General features: G+C 52.9%; 1 protein-coding gene across 13 annotated transcripts in view; it reads left to right on the top strand.

The window, feature by feature from the left end:
* The window catches only part of MEGF11 (multiple EGF like domains 11), a 353,192-nt gene that overhangs the window by 153,395 nt on the left and 182,387 nt on the right, over positions 1 to 17,410 (top strand). The window lies entirely within an intron of this gene.

Consider the following 17,410-nt stretch of genomic DNA (forward strand, 5'->3'; position numbering starts at 1 on the left):
CCTGTACTTTTCTGCCCCCTCCCCCACCCCGGGGGAAAAGAAGTACCCTGCCTTTTCAGGCTTTCTGGTTTCTAGAATCGTGGGTTCGCAGGAGCACTGTGGCTCACCCCGCAGCGTGAGGCATGGGCTTCTGGCCCCCTTCCCAGCACAACTCCTCGTCGCTGGGCCTTGAGCAAGGCCCACCTTAGGGCCCTCAGCAACCAGCAACCGTCGCCTGGCCACTGGGCAAGGCCAGGCTCTGGGCTACGTGTTTGCACTGGAAGGAGCAGAGGGCAGGGGTCTCTGCCCTCCAGCGGTTGATAACTTAGCTTGCAAGCTGAGCCCTCTACGGGAGGTGATACTTGATCATGCTGGCTGCTCTAAGAGAATGTTCCAGGCAAAGAGAGAGGCTGTGCCAGTGCCCAGGGACATGGAGCAGGGAGATCGGGCTCTGAGCTAGCCCTGGTATGGGTGACCTTGGGCAAGTACCTTCATGTCTCTAAAGCCTTGCTGTCCCCCTCTGTAAAGTGAGTGAAATAACAGACCTATCTTGCCTACTTCTCTCTCTCTCTCTCTTTTTTCTATATGTCTATTTTTGAGAGAGAGAGCGCGCTCACATGCTGGGTGAGGGAGGAGGGGGAGGGGCAGAGAGAGGAGACAGGATCTGAAGCAGGCTCCGCTGACAGCAGAGAGCCCTATGTGGGGCTTGAACTCACGGACCATGAGATCATGACCTGATCCAAACTCAGATGCTTAACAGACTGAGTCACCCAGGCGCCCCATTCTTGGCTACTTCTTAGGGGAGTTGTGAAAGCAAATGAAATGGCAAACATAAATGTGCTTTAGAAATGCTGAAGTGCCAGATGAACACTAACTATTACATGCTTGGAAAATTCAGAGGCAGAAATCTGTTCTTTCTTTAGTTTTTTCCTTCTCCTTTTCGCCTTCCTTTCTGCATATGCCTGCCAAGTTGCTTTCCTCTGGAAATACTGTGCTTGGTGACAGGTTGGGGTTGGGGGAGAGAGCGGGGCACAGATGAAGACCCGTTGCACTTTTGCACCTGCTGGTGGGAATGCCAACTGGTGGAGCCATTCTGGAAAACTGTATGGGGGAGGGGTTCCTCAAAAAACTAAAAATAACTCCCCTACGACCCAGCAATTGCACTACTAGGTATTTATCCAAGGGATACAGGTGTGCCGTTTCGAAGCTCCACAATGTTTATAGCAGCACTATCGACAGTAGCCAAAGTATGGAAAGAGCCCGAATGTCCATCGACTGATGAATGGATAAAGGAGATGTGGTGTATATACCCAATGGAGTATTACTCGGCCATCAAAAAGAATGAAATCTTGCCATTCGCAACTACGTGGATGGAACGAGAGGGTATCATGCTAAGCGAAATTAGAGAAAGACAAATATCATATGACGTCACACATATGTGGAATTTAAGATACAAAACGGAAACATAAAGGAAGGGAAGCAAAAATAATATAAACGCAGGGAGGGAGACGAACCATAAGAGACTATTAAATACAGAGAACAAACTGAGGGTTGCTGGTGGGGTATGGGGTCAGGGGATGGGCTAAGTGGGCACTAGGCAATAAGGAGGGCCCTTGTTGGGATGAGCACTGGGTGTTATCTGTAAATGATGAGTCACTAAATTCTATTTCCGAAGTCGTTAATATGCTATATGTTAACCAACTTGGATATAAATTTTTAAAAAGTAATGAAAATAATAATTTAAAAAATGAAGAAGATCTGTCCCAACCTTTAAGGAGTTTGAGATATTTAGGAGCCGGGTGTCACCGGAACTGTGATACTAAGTAGAGCGTGCTACCCCCCTGCCGGCTGGGGTTCCCGGCCGGACGCCTCAAGAGCAGGGTCATGGGCCGACCCCTAAAGAAAAGGTGGAAAGGCGAGTGGGCAGCAAGTGGGAGAGGAAGTCCGACACTCCAAGGCAGAGCTTGCTCGAGGGTGGGGTGCAGAGAGGGAGGGGGACAGGGACCCAAAGAAGGTGATGGTGTGTGGGCTCGCTGCTCTGTGCTGGAAAGCAGAGTTCTCTCAAGGGCTGCAGCTGACCAGTGAGAGGGGGGCGCCCTTCAGCTTCCTTCCTGCAGGCTCCCCTGGGGAGGTGGGGGGACCATGCTGCAGCCCCTCCCTCCTTTCGCCCCACCCATCCCTGCCAAGGGCCAGGGTGACTGGGTCTGGATGAGCAGAGCATCACAGAGATGAAGGGGAGAAGGAAGCTTGTGAGCAGGGCTGTGAATTGATGAGTTAAGAAGGAGAGTGGAGATGGGAGAGTGAGGGGGTGGTGGCGGGGCGGGGGGGGGGGGGGGGAGCGGGGTGGTGAGAAGGAGAGAACACAAAGAGGAAAGAAGACAGAAGGAGGCTGGAGAAGGGAGGCATCTCACCAGATTAGGCTGATAAAAGTTGGAAGGAGGGAGGACCAGGGTCTCACTTGAAAGAATCAATATTGCTCTCAGCGTGATACAGAGGTAACCGCCACCTCAGGAATCCGTCGTGCCATCGTGTTTTATCGGGTCTCCCGGTGCTGTGCTGAGGCCAGTGGCAGCCCTTGCACCCCCTCCCAGGCACAGCAGGGGCCCTGGGGAACCTGCTGTCGTCCAGGCTGGGGGTGAGAGAGACCCGGATGTTGCTGCAAAGGTGACTTCCAGGCCCTAACTCAGCCGGAGAACCAAGCTGCACATAGTTCCTGGCCCCTTGACTCAAATAAACCTTCTGCAAAACTCACTGCTCCTGAGTCCCACTGGCTCAGGGCTCCGTTGTGGTAGCTGTCACTCTCACCTGGGGCTAGTAAGTGTGACAGTCACGTGTTTCCTCTCCCAGTGGATTCTTTTGTATGTTAACCAGAAGCTTTTGGCATGGGTGTGTCTTATTTTTTTACAGTTTTAATGGTATTTATTTTCTGCGCAGGTAACACATTTCACCTGGTTCAATATTTAACAGCTACGAAAGGGCCTGCGATAGAAAACCCTTCTCCCACGCCGCCTTCCTGGAAGGGACCACTGTTGCGAGTTTCTGTGTGTCTTTTCAGAGCTATTTTATGCACATCTAGGGAAATGTATGCATGCCTTCTTTTCCAACGCATTTTCATTTTTACACTGATGGCAGCATCTTCTAAACCCTGCTCTGCCTTTACTGTTGTCCCTTTGGCTCTAGCTTTGTGTATGTTATCAGTACACGAGGAGGGGTCTGGTGCCTTTTTTTTTCCGGGTGTAAGGTATTCTGCGGTGTGGCTGTGCCGTCATTTCTTTGTCCTTGCCCTTGTGGATGGATGGACATTTAGGTTATTTCCAAGTTTTTGCTACCCTAGACAGTATTGCAGTAAATGACCCTCACATTTGTCATTTACTCAGGTGCAAGGATATTGAGGTGATGCTTTTCCCCAGAGATACAGAGATAGGCCTATGGGTGAACTATTGAGGGGAGAACAGAGCTCCTTCCTGCCTGTTTGCATCTCAGCTGTTCCCCCCCCCCCCCACCCCTCCAGCTGAGGGGTCTGCTGCAGGGCATGGGCAGGGGGGAGGGGGAGTGTGGGAGAGGGGGCGAAGGGCAGGGGCATCCTGCAGAGAGAGCCTGGGAGGGTCAGGGTGGGATGTGTGTTCCCTCCACCCAAGTCGCGAGGGCCAGAGTGATGGCAGGTCCTGCCCTGGAGCAGTGAGAGGCCCATGGCCCTGCTCTGACCACTGGAGTCAGAAGCGAGGGCAGGTGGGGGCTGTGTTTCTGAGACCTCAGTCTGCCCAGGCGAGGTGTTTTATGCACCCTATGGGGAGTAGGGGGGGATGTTCTCTTCCTCTGGGAAGCCTTCCCTGCTCACCCAGGCCATGGGAGCATTGCCCCTTTACTCACCTGCTATGGGTTTGGGTCTGCTCAAGAGGCCGAATGGGGGTGCCGAGAGGAGGGCCAGCTACGGCCTGCAGGGCCCTTGGCTGGAATCCTGGCTTTGCCACTTAGAAGCTGTATGACAGGCCATAGTGATTTTAAAAATAAAAAGGTCACTTAAAAATAACATTTTCTCCTTATTACTAAAGCATTAGGTGTTCAAATAGACTCATTTAGAATGTAAGGAACCACTCTGGGCTTGGCATTGGGTCCCAGTGGAAGTCTCTGTGCCTGGGTAGGGGTTGGGGGTGGGGAACACTGCAAACTCCCCGTTCCCCACCCCCACTCACAGGACCTCAGTGGCACAGGCTCTGAACGGCTGCCTTACCCTGTCACCAGCCACCTTGCACAGGCAGAGGCTGTGAGTGGTGCTCGCAGTGAATCAGTCACAGAGCTGGGGCACATTCAGAGGCCTCTAGCCTCTCAGGCCAGGGTCTTTGTAGAGAGAAGGGTTAAGTTCCCGAGGTGGCAGGGAACCCCTACACAGCCCTGTGAGAAACAGATACAGCCTGGGCTGTAAAGGGATGTGGCTGTGATGAGGACTGATTTCATAAAAGCACCAATTCTCATTTGTGGGGTTGCAAGGGAATCGAGGGCTCTTCTGGCTGGGCAGAGACGCAGGCAGGGAAGGCAGGAGTCTGCTAGGAGGAGCTCTGACCGTGACCTTCACAGCTGCCTTTCCTATTCACTTTGCATTATTTTTATTAAAGCCCTAAATCAGTGGTGCTAAGTAGCTCCTGATTTAGCTTCTCGATTGAGAGGAGATGTGAAACCAGCAGGACCACGGGCTCCTCGCTGCCGGAGGCAGGGGCAATGACAGTGCTCAGATGCTTTGGGTGGGCTTCATTGTGCTGGTCGGTGGTGGCAGCCAGGCTACAGTACCCAGGACAAAAGACTAACTCTGACAGAAAGAAGGACACTTCTCCATGGGCGGGCACCTTCGGTCCCAGCCACTCTGCTCTGTGGGGTCCTGTCACTCTGTTTCCGATCTGCTTCCGTTCTGATAGAGAAGAGCTCCCTGAAGCCTTGTTATGGGGAATCGGGAGGAGACATAGGTTGGGGGGCAGGGAAGGGCAAGATAGCAGTTGGGCAAGCTCCGAGGAGGCAGATTTCAGCCCAGTGAAGCAAAAAGCTTTCTAGTGATCAGAGTTGTTGATACATGGACGGGGCTTCATTGATTCATTCATTCGTAGGTTCAGCAGATGTTTCTTGAGTTCCCGCTCCAGGCCACTACTGTGCTGGGCCCTGAGGACTTGCTTTCAGAGGCTCCTGGTCCAGTGCTGAAGACCGTGAACAAGTGAAACAGTAACAAGGGACCTGTGCTTTGATGGGGAAGGGCAGGTGCTAGGGGAGCACAGATCAGGAGCACCTTATCTATCAAGGATGGCTTCCTAAAGTGGGCACCATTGAGGGTGAGACCTGAGAGATGTATTAGCCAGGCAAGGAGGAGTGGGAAGGGTGGCTACAGGAAGGAATCCAGCATGTGCAAAGGCCCGGAGGTTGTAGAGAGCCTTTCTCGCTTGCCGGTGTGGATGCAATTGAATGAGGTTGGGGCAGAGTGACTGCATTCCCTGCTGGTAGAGGCATCTCAGCAGAAGTTTGGCATGAGATGTAGGAGAGAGGCTCCAAGCTCTGGATGAGGAGGTGAAAGGGGGGACTCTAATTCCCTGGCCCTTTCTGAGATGCTGTGGTTCAGAGTGTCTGCTGAAGTCCCCAGGTTCAACATGTTCAAGTGTCACATGTGGGCTGCCTCCTCTAAAACCAATCATGGTAGTAAGAGCTGGGATTTATGGGGCGCTTGCTAGAAGCCCACTCTATCAACTGCTTGATTATTTCAGCGAGTCCCCCACAGCACCCTTTATTTAGGCAGTGCCGTTGGTCCAGTTTCACAGATAAAGAACCCAAGGCTTTGCGATGTTAGGTCATTTCACTTGACCCAAGATCACATAGCTAGTTAAGTGGAAGAATCAGGACTTGAACCCAAGTCTGTGCATCCGGAAGCCCGTGTGCTTAATCACACGCGTCTGCCCCGGGGCCTCTCTGTCCTCCATCTGCCCGTCCTCCAGCACCCCCTCCTTTGGGACTGTGTCACGTGTGGCCACGAGAAGAGGCTGGCTCCTTCAGGAAAGGCAAGTTGCAAGACAGAACCAGGGGACTGATTTTTAAATCAGAACATTAAAAAAAAAACAAAACAACAACTCGACAAGCTTCATGTTTTGCTTTCCTCGTAGGTGATGAGGATCAATTTCTCAAAGAAAAAAATCAATCAGTTGGAATGTGTCTTTCTAGAGTAAGCCTGGCATCTGTCAAATGGGGGAAAAAAAAGACCCGGAGAAAGATTTTCTTGGGTTGTGCGCTGGGCGTTGCTGACTCAGGCCGTATGCTCCAACATCATTAACAAGTTGAAAAGCTGTTGCTGCATGTAAGAATGCAGTATTGGTGGTTTGAACAGCTCGGCCGGGAAAATCTTTTACAAAGCGAGGAGGGCTGAGAGCACCAGGAGCGTCCACCAGCAGGTGCCGGGCCCACAGGATGGATTAAGGGAATTGACAGCCACACTGGGGCTTTTGTCAGGCCCAGTGTTTGGACAGGATTGCTCTATGTGGAAACCCGCTAGGGACATCCTGACGAGTTGGCAAATTGACGACAATTATTAACGGTGAAGCCAAGGGCACCTGGGTGGCTCAGTCGGTTGAACGTCTGACTTTGGCTCAGGTCGTGATCTCGCAGTTTGTGGGTTTGGGCCCCACGTCGGGCTCTGTGCTGACAGCTCAGAGCCTGGAGCCTGCTTTGGATTCTGTGTCTCCCTCTCTCTCTGCCCCTTCCCTGCTTACACTCTGTCTCTCTCTATCTCTCAAAATATGAATAAAAATGTTTAAAAAAAGTTAAGCCATGTTGAAGCAAGCCATGAGAGGCAGGCTAATATCTTGGGGTGATTGGTAGAGATACAAGAAAGGTTCCCAGGGGAGTCTGCCGTCTGATACTGACGTTTAATGATTGGTGGCCCTCAGGGCTCCAGGCTAGAAGGGGGAGGCCCAAACCCCAGACTGAAATCCTTCTCATTGGGTTTTGCTGAACAGCTCTTATCTATTAGCTGGAGAGTTACTGGAATCTTTCTAAAGAGCATTTCACTAGGCTACCGTGAGATGATTTGGGACTTGGCATTCCCCTGGTCTCTTAGCTGAATTATGTATTCAAGCCCAACCAGACTGGTGTGGCCCACTTTATTTTTTTATTTATTTAAAAAAAAATTTTTTTTTTAACGTTTATTTTTGAGACAGAGAGAGACAGAGCACGAACGGGGGAGGGTCAGAGAGAGAGGGAGACACAGAATCTGAAACAGGCTCCAGGCTCTGAGCAGTCAGCACAGAGCCCGACGCGGGGCTCGAACTCACATACCGCCAGATCGTGACCTGAGCCGAAGTCGGACGCTTAACCGACTGAGCCACCCAGGCGCCCCCTAGGCGCTGGTAGGGCTAGGTAGGCGCTCAGGATGAAGGGAAAGGGGAGTGGTCCTTTGTAGATTCAGACACCTATTCATTCCACATTTAGTTATTGAACACCTGCCGTGGGTCAGGCACCATGTGAGGCGAGGGGACATAAAGATGAACAACAGAGGGCTGTTCTTTCTGCCCTTGTGGAATTTATGGGAGATAGACCAGTGGCACAGAGTAGTCAGTTCTGTGCCCTATGGGGGCATACCAGATGCTGTAGGAGCAGGGAGAGGGGTGGGCAGTGCAGTCAGGGAGAGCTTCCTGCGGGAAGTGGCGTCCAAGTTCGTGTGAAGGGTAACCAGAAGTGGTAAGAGAGCTGCAGGGCTGGGTTACAGATGGGTTCCAGGCTCTAAGAAGGCCCGGGGTAGAGAGGCTCATTCACAACCAGCAGATACTCCACGTGCCAAAGAAGAGACGGCAGGAGCGAGGGTCGAGGCTGGAGAGGTGAGAGATGGGAAGAAGGAAGGTACAGGAAGTTTTCTTCTAGCAGAAAACCTTAAGAGGCAAAATCCTCATAGTCTGTAGGCGTGGGGAAGGCAGATACAGTCTCTGGCACATGGTAGGTGCTCAGTAAAGGTATTATGAATGAATGTCAAGTCGAACATCCCCTCTTCTGTGAAGCTTTTCCCCTGTCAACATACAGCATCGCCTCCCATTTGTTGGCACGCGTCCTGCACCCCGACCTGGCTATGGTTTCGGCACCAGAGACATTGTAGTGCCCCCACCTGCCTACCCAGCCACCCCCCTGTCTGCTCGCCCTTGCGCTCAGGTGCTGGCTCCAGTATTGCACTGTGGAAGCGGGGACTGTGGCTTGCTTGCTTACGGTATTCCCAGCACCCAGCAGGGGATCCGGCACAGCTTAGGAAATGCTTCCGGAGTAAGTGATTGCTCAGAGGCGGGGGAATGGAAGAAATGACCTTGAAAAAAAAATAATAGGTAGGTTCCCATGTGCCAGGCAGTGTTCTAAGCAGTTTCCTTGTATTGATGACTTGAGTTGGCAACCAAATTGTGAGGTAGAGGGCCATTGTCCCCATGTTATTTATTTGTTTTTAGTTTTTTAGTTTTATTTTTTGTCTCCACTTTAAAGATGAGAAAACTGAGGTCCAGAGAAGTAGAGTAACTTGCCTGAGGTCACAACTAGGAAGTGGCAGACCCAGGACTTGAATCCAGACAGCCTGGCTCCCAAGTCCGTTCTCTGCCTTTCCTCCCGGTCTTGGCCCCTGGGGGAATTTGAGTGCAGTCCCTCTGTGCACAACTCCCTGAGGGGACACCCCAGCTCCTAAGGGCCAGAGGAGCTCCTTGAGGGAAAGGGGTCAACAGCAGGCAGGAGGAGTGTTCACCGCCTGGGAGTCCCGTGGGCAGGGCAGGGCCTGGCCATTTCTGCCTTTTGGACTCCTCTCGGTAAATCCCTGCCCAGGGGGCCCAGCACCCAGCAGGTGCCGCATAAATGCTTGTCAAGTGAATGCACGTGTGGGTGGGTATGCGCATGAAGAGTAGAGGGTGCTCAGGAACGGGGAGCACGCCCCTACCCAAGTTCACGTTTGCCCCCAGAAGCACCACCACGGTCCTAGAGGAGAGGAAGGGCCTGGCAGCCAGATTGTGGCTTCCTCTTGTTCCAGGCTTCTCTCCCCTGAAATCACAATTACAATCACCAGTGAGCTGAGGCTGGACCTTGGGGCCTCCTTGCCTGCCCCCAGTGCCCACACTTGCCGTGCTCCCAGGGCTATGTTCACCTCCCTGCCTCAGTGAATGAGGAAGCTGCTTCAGGTCTAACTCAGGCCCCTCTATCATTCTTTGAGCTGGAAATGAACCTAAGAATGCTCTGGGGCTGTGGCATCCCAGCTCCCCTGGCCAGCCCTGGGAAGAGGGGTGTTAATGACAACAGCATAAAAACAAGAAACAACCAGCAACAGTTATAACTAACCTCTGGTTCTAGGTGCTTTACGTGAATTAGCTCCCTTCTCCTTCTCGTCCTTCTTCTTCATTTATTTTGAGGGAGAGAGCAAGAGAGCAATTACAAGTGGGGGAGGGGCAGAGAGAGTAGGAGAGAGAATCCCAAGCGGGCCCCGCTCTGTCAGCACAGGGCCCGACAAGGGGCTCGCTCGATCTCACAACCATGAGATCATGACCTGAGCTGAAATCAAGAGTTGGACGCTCAGCTGACTGAGCCAGCCAGGTGCCCCTTAACTCATTTATTCTTTGCAGCAACTGTCTAAGTCCATAGCCATTTTATAGATGGGGAAGCTCAGGACGAGACGTGTTGCTCAAGGACATGTAGCTAATAAGTGGCAGAACAAGGACCCAGGCTTTTAGGTAAATACTAGATTGCCAAAGACTAAAACTCAGCAAAGACACCACCAGATTGAGATGGGCCGGCTTGGCAGATTGGGTGGGGGCCGCAAACCGCTGGTTACCTGTCTGAGTCCTGTGTGAGCCTTCCCAGTGCCCCCTGCCCCCCACCAGTGGGAAGAAGGGGGACCAGCAGGCCTATGGACTCCAGACAAGAAGAGCTCTTGGCTCCCAATATCAGCCCTACAGGTGAAACGCTTCCTTCCTTCCTTTCTTTCTTTCTTTTTTTTTTTTAATTGACTATTTATATCTTGGAGCCAGATGTGACCACAGCAATTCAAAGCCGACTCTAGATGTGCTTAGAAGGAAGGACCAGCTGTTTTGACTCTTCCTGGCCATGCACCGGACTTGGTGCTGGTAGCTTTAAAGGAATGATGAATTGTTTTGGAACTCTCTTTGGTGGCCTCCTTGATGTAGGCACCTGCACCTGCTCCCACATGTCACATGACCTTAGGTGTGGCAGAATCACTCATGCTAAGTGTGTCACTTTAGAATTGGCATTTGGGCCCACTTGGATGTAGGTCATTTTATTTCTAAGCAGAATCAAACGACAGCCTGATCTGTGGCTCCTCCTGCCAAGAATGTTGATGGAGGACGGATCAATGTGCCTGGGGGCACCGGGGACACTGGGTTTGGGGGAAGTTCCAGAAGCCATATGCTGCAGAATTCTGGGAGGCTACCACCTCCTTTCCCTGGCTCCCTAGCCCTCTTTTGTCCTAGCTGGGTATCAGCCTAGTTGGCCAGGGAACATGGAAGTTGTCTTTATTTATCTTGACCTTTTCATGTAAGTAATTTTTATAGTTCCATTAACTAGTAAGACCATTTGAAAACCACCAGGCAAAATATATTACCACGAACGCCTCAGGGACTTATGGGTTGTCTTGGGTGGAATGCTAATAGGAGTGAGAATTGATTCAGAGGGCTCACTGTGAGCGAGGGACAGCAGACTGGGCGCCTCGGCCAGGGAAGGGCCAGTGTTGTCTCGGCAATTTGTTTGCAGAAGAGACCCCACATCTGCCTAGACCGCTTTGCTTGATGCCAAGATACCGGTGCTGGGTCCTGGCTGCTCATACGGGCTCATCCCCTGCCCCAGGACGGATGTTCTGGCCTTATATCTATATCTCGATACATTTCTTTCGTGGCAAGCTCTGTGCCCGCCTTTGTGGAATGGAGTCTTCTCCAGCTTGGTATAAATCAAAGTATGCCAAAAAGCCAATCCCCAGTGCAGTGGAGCCCTAGACTCCCAAAGTTCGAAGGAACGTTTGGATCCTGTCCTTCAGCCCCTTCATTGCACAGAGAAACTGAGACCCAGAGGAGAAAGTGGACTATATTAGTGACGGATCTGGTGTTGGAACTTACTTATGTCACCTGTGGTCCAGGTGGTGATGGAGCACGCAGTTGAGAGCAGGCCTGTTAGCATCACGTAGCTATGGGCTCAAACCTTGGCCTGGCCACTGGATCACTGAGGGCTCTGGCAAGAAACAGATGGCCCGTTAACCGAGGAGAGTTTAAGAAAGCGATTGCAGGTATCCCCCACTTATTGAAAGTGTGTGTTGAGCCATTTTGCTTTTACAGAAGACTTTTACATTACTACCTGTTTTTGTGAACACAGAGAAATCCATGGGGGATTTTTACTTTCATGAAAAAAAGGTGCAAGTGAAGATAGCACTCCTCGTTTGCTTTGCAGCAAGCGGTTATAAAGGGAGCATGCACCCTGAGCAGCAAGAGTGACCCCACCAGGATCCTTCCCCAGGAGCTACATTTAGCATCAAGCCTGCATAGCTTTGAATTGTGTTGGAGCATCTGTGTTTTATCTCAATTTAATTTTGTGCTTCTGTTAGCAAGATGTGTCACAAGGTATCTGAAAAGCCTAAGAGGTTATTTGGGGGGGGGGGGTGGCGAAATTTTTTCATATAAATTAATGGCAATTCCTTTTTTGCTTTATGCTGTTTTGGCTTACAAAAGGTTTCATAGAAACGCTCTACTTTCAAGATGGGGGGAGGGATCTGTATTTGTAAGGGCACGGGGAGGGATATGGAAACCAGTAAGGAATGACAGAGCATTTAGGGCTAGCAGCCAAGAAGAGCCACTCCATGCTTGGGCAGGAAGAACCCCACCCCCACCCCCGCCCAAGACCTTGAGCTGTAGAGCAAAGGCCCATCACTACTGCCAATCCATTGCCCTCCCATCTCCTGTTGGTATTTCCCATTGGACAAACCCATCCAGAAGCCAGAGGGCAAGGAAGCCCATGCAGTCCACGGAGATCTACTTCTCGGGACACAGAGAGAGGCACAGAAGGTCTGAGAGTGATCTGGAAGGGCAGATAGAGAACATGCATTCTCGGGGGGTAAAAATTGGTTCTTAGTCTGTTTGCATAGAAAGCACAAATGCACTGTGTATCTGTGTATGTATTGCATGTATATGTGTTGTATGAAAAGTTCATGTCGGGAGAGTGATTAAGGACAAAATGTCTAAAATGATTCCTGGAGGGGAGTGGTTGATCATGAAAACAAGGTTGAGAAATACCTGTCTTACACCGTAGCTACGGGCATTGGCACAAATCGTTTAGCCCTTCCTGTGGTCTAGATTCCTAACTATGAATGGAGTAGTAATTATACCTGCCTCCACGATGGAAATGGGCAACGGAAATTCAACGCCTGGCAGAGAGAAAGGACTCATCACTTGGCTTTTTCTCACTGACTGCAGTTACCAGTGTCTACCTGAGCAAGACCATCAGTGGCAACACGAGGGGTCACTAAATCATCCATAGTCCTTGTCCCCAGCCCCGGGAGGGAAGAAAAGACTGCAGTAGAGTGCCAGCTGAGCATTTGTGGCTGCTGAAGGTTATGCCTCTCAGCTTGACGGGCCCTTGTTCCTTTGCGTGGACCCAGAGTACTACTTTAAAAAAGGAGGCTTGGCATCATCGGGTGTGTCCTAAGCACATTTTGGGCTTTGTTTTACCATGTGATCATACGTGGGAGTGAGTAAATGATAGAAAATTAGAAGGGCAAAAGGCACCTTTAGAGTCCCATAGTCTGACTTCCCACCAGCCAGGAACCTTCTGGAGCAAAAGGGCCCTGTCCCCTCACAAAGTACCAGAGAGTAAGTATTTTAGGTTTTGCTGACCATCCATCTCTGCGGCAACAGCTCCACTCTGTCCCTGTAGTGCAAAATCAGCCGTGGTAATATGTATGTGAATGGGCATGGCTGTGCTCCAAGAGATCTCTATTCACAGAAATAGGCAGCCGGCAGGATTTGGCTCGAGGGCCAGCTTGCCTGCCGACCCCTCCCTTCTGTAGGGTCCTCTGTGCTCTGCTTGAATGTTCCCAGCGATAGGTTGCTCCCTACCTATAGAAACAGCCTTTCGAACTGTTGAACCCATTCAGGTGTTAGAAAGCCTTGCCTCGGGTTAGCCTGAAATCTGTCCCCTTGTCACATGTGCCCCTGGATCCCTCTTCTGTCTGGGACAGAACGGCTCCCGCTTCTCTTCAGCAGCATTTCAGCCTGCCCCGCGGATTGTGACCTGCCTCCCACCCTGTACTTTCTTCTCCAGGCTAGACAACACAGTACCCGCCCTCCCAACAAGTCCCAACCTTCACATGACCGTCACAGGTCCACACCCTCTACATCCTGATCCTTTTCTCCGGGCTTGTTAATGTCCCTTCCTCAGAAAGGACAGGTACTCAAAAGAGTCACCACCAGCCATGCATAGGGCATCTGTAAAGTATGACCCAACGGGAGGTCTGGGGATATTTAAGACTCTGGATTTAGTCTCAAGTGGCTCACAGTCTGGTTGGGGAGACCAAATGACCCCAAGCTAAGGGGGAAGTGGCAGGAGGCCAAGTGAACTATGTGCCACCGACTGCCTCCCCTGTCCCCCCTCCCCCCCATACACACATACAGTATGTCATGGGATTCGGTGGAAGAAGAGGCCTCTCTGGGCTGGGTCAGTCAGGGGAACCTTGTGTGGAGAGGGGGGGTTCTGGTGGGAAAACATTTCGCCTTCCATAGATGTGCAGACTGGGCGTCTGAAGCCTCCCTAGCTTCTCGGTAGAGCTGGGTGATGGAGGCTATGCCTGGCCTTGGTGACCCTGGTGACCCAGGGCTAGGGAGCCCAGTGGAAGTGTTTTGAGCCTCCAGCTGCTGTGAGGTGACATGGTGGAGGCTGAATAGCCCTAGAAGCGTCACAGGCTGTGAGCAGTAGAGGAACTTGAAGGGTGATAAGTTGCAGTGTGCTTGTTTTACAGACCAGAGAGAGGAGGCCACCTGCCTAGAGTCATATGGCAGGAGTACAGAGCCCGAACTCACGCTGCAGTGTCCTGCCTCCTAGTCCAGTGCTGTTTCCAAAGGAATGAAGGACAGAAACCAGGCTCCCTGTGATGTTAAGGTTTACCAGGCCGTAGAAAGGGGATGGGGCTTGGGGGCCAGGAAGTAGGACTAGGGTAGTGGCAGTGATCCAGGCATTTCAAGGAGGGTGTGGGCAGAATGATAGCTCGTGATGATTCATGGCTGAATGGGACTTTACAGACCTCATCTGGTCTTGTCTCAATTTATAGGTAAAGCTGCAGGGCCTGGAGAGGAAAGTGAGATGTTTGGTATCATTGAGATAGATGCAGATAGTCATAAACCCAGATCTCCTCACTCCTGGAGCTGTCCTGCAACCCCACACCATTGGTGCTCAAGACCCCCAGTCACCCTGGTCCCCTGTGGCCAGAAACAGCCAGAGCCAATGGGCAGGGACTAGAGATTTGGTGTCTGTGTGCCAGCCGCTGGCCTTGGCACTTTCCATGTTTTTCATTCAGTCTTTGCCAACCACTCACGAGTTAGGTACTATTATTATCCCCATTTTACAGATGAAAGAACTGGGGCACGGAAGGTTAGATAATTGGCTTATCGTCCTGTAATTGTAATTGACAAATAGGGAATTGAAACCTAGGTCATCACATTACCTACCACCCTGGCCTCCCCACCAGGGGCGGAGACAGGGGTGCCCTCCAGCGTACCATCCCCTATCAGGGATTGTCAGCAGATCCCTGCAGCCCTCCCCATGTGTCTTGGGACTCCGTGAAGGGTGAGAGTGAGGGGGACAGCCTGTGTGTGGAGGCCCCCGCCTCGGGTCTGAGGACACCTTACTAAATAACAATAGCAAGACTCCTACCGTACTTACTATACCCCAGGCACCGCTCTGGGTGCTTTGTCAACTCATATAATCCTCACACACAGCCTGAGGCCCGTCCTGTCGCTGGCCCCCACTGGACAGATGGGGACTGACACAGAGGTAGTGCGCACTTGCCTGAGGTCTAGAGCTACTAAGTGGCATCCCTGGGCCCAGAACTGGCTTTCTGGCGCAGTCTTTGCTCTTAACCACTGTGCTGTGCTGCTTCTCGCTAAAGATGCCTCCAGTCCCCAGATGCTAGAGGCAGGACGGAGGCAGGACGGTAGGTGGTGGGAAGCTGAGGGAGCAGAGGCTCAAGTTTCTCAGTGGGGCCAGGAGAGGGAAGGTGGCTGGCCCTCGGTCACACCGTGGGCCTATGTCACGGCCAGCCTCTGCTTCCCTGTCCCCAACAGCAACGGAAAGAGGGGCTTAACAAAAGGCCCCTGTGTAGAGTCACAGGGCAGAGAAGAGGGAGGCCAGTGTGGCAGAAGCCTAACTCGGCCCCTCCCAGGGCCTAGACAGAAGCTGGCATGAGGGGCTGGGGTCGGAAAGAACTTCGGGCACCTGTTCACTCCAGGAGTGGCTGCTGTGTAAACCCCAGGCGTCTGTAGAGGGGCTGTCCACCGCTGGGCCACAGTGGAGTCAAGGGTAGGAGTCAGGTGCCCCCGCCCCAGGGAGGAGCATGCGTCTCCCCTCCATTCTCCTCAGGAGACTGTCCTCCCAGCACCCACGTCCTGGGCCCTCTCCGCCAGGCCCATAAGCACACAGTGGCCCAATCGCCAAATATGGCTGTCTGAGCCTTGGATCTCTGCCATCAATGGTTCATGCTTCAAGCGACACCGTCTAAACGACACCTATGAAATATGAACGGATTGAGGTTTTGACACGCAGATAGCCCAGGCACAGTACCGGGGTGATGAGGAGGGGCAGGGGATAATGAGGTCTTGAGGGACCACAGGGACAGCAGCCACACCAGGAGTGGGGGGCGGGGGGGCGCTCTTCTCTGCACATGGGGTCACTGGGGGCCGGTGCTGGATACAGGGCTGAGATGGGGTAGGTGCTCGACAGATTTTCCTAGGGCTTCCTGGGGTTTTGGGGAGAGGCCAAGGGAAAAGGTGGCGTGGGGCTTGCCCAGAGCCCCCGAAGGCCCACCCTTCCAGCGAGGGGGAGGGTGCAGGAGGTAGGCCTGTGCTCAGGTCTCCAGAGGGAGAAGGGCCGGAGAGAGGCCAGGGTTAGCAGGACACTTCGTCTTTCCTCCCTCCGCCCTTGAGCTGCCCTGAGCCCCCTGCGCAGCACCCCCTGCGGGGAGCTCAGTGTGTTGGAAGCAGCTTCTCTGGCCTCTGCCTTCAGCTCTCACCCTCCTTGGGGTCAACCCCAGCACCCTGTGCTGTCCCTCTGGGCTGGCTCCCCCAGCCCCTGAGCTATGTGGGCAGAGGGAGACATCCAGCTGGGTGAGAGGTGAAGGTCCGTGGCCTTGGGCACCTCTCCCCTCCCTCTCAGGAGGCTCATCCCCGAGTCCTTCCTTCCTGGTCAAGAGACCACACGCTATCCATGAGGTCACAAACACTCGGGCCTCAGTTCCTCGGGGTCTAAAATGAAGGGGTTGGACGTGATTTTCTCTGAGGTCTCTTCTAGCCCTGATGCTTAGAGTTTCGTTGTTCCCTGTCTGCCCTCGCCGCCCCCAGGCAGAGCCCCCCGGGATCAAGGTGTTGCTCTGTGCTGTCAGAAAGCAGCTGGAGGGGTCTTGAGCTAATCCGACGAGCTGACGGGAGGGTCTGCGGGAAGGCTGAGGGGCCTCTGGGGGTGCAGATGGGGGAAAGGAGCAGCTGAGGCCAGGGCTTGGAGCTGGCTGGGCTGGGTGCTGGCCTCTGAGGGGGAGCCTGGGGATGGACATCTGGTGTCCAGTGTGTTCTGGGCACATTGACCCATTTGAGTTTGGAAAGGCCGGTGGAGGAGAGACAGCTAGGGCGGCAGGAGTGGCCAACGAAGCCTTGCTAGCTGCTGGGTGAGCAGCTCACTGTGACTCTTAAGTGGAGCTGGTCACTGGGGCCAGGGGCCAGCCCAGTTCCCCAGTGAGAACTGGGTGAACTGGTCAGCCCTGGCCATCCTCTGGAGCTCCAAGCGAGGGCATGTGGAGATCTTCACAGACCAGAACCCTCCCTGAAGGCCACCTGTGCAAATGAGAAGGACTTGGGTGCCAGGGCCCTCCCCAGACATACCATAGCCGGGCTTGTAGAGGACAGGCTGACTGCAGACCACTGACCTGTGTGTGGGGCATCTGAAATGACTCCTCTGGGGGCTTGGGCAAAGCCAAGGCAACAGCTTCAGGGTCAGCGTCCGTGTTGGGGAGGGGCCGGAGGGACCTCACACCAGCCCTAAAATGGACTTTGTTGTCTAACCTGGCAGCGGCCTCTCGGTGGACCTCCAGGCCAGGCAGTGGACGTGGCAATAGAGGGGGTGTTTGGAGATCAGTGGTTTCTCCTCAGAGCTCGCCGTTGGGGCCCACCTGCTCCCCCAGCCCAGGCCAGTT

Source organism: Panthera pardus, unplaced genomic scaffold, assembly GCF_024362965.1.
Source record: "Panthera pardus isolate Hobbes unplaced genomic scaffold, ASM2436296v1 HiC_scaffold_24, whole genome shotgun sequence".
NCBI lineage: Eukaryota > Metazoa > Chordata > Mammalia > Carnivora > Felidae > Panthera > Panthera pardus.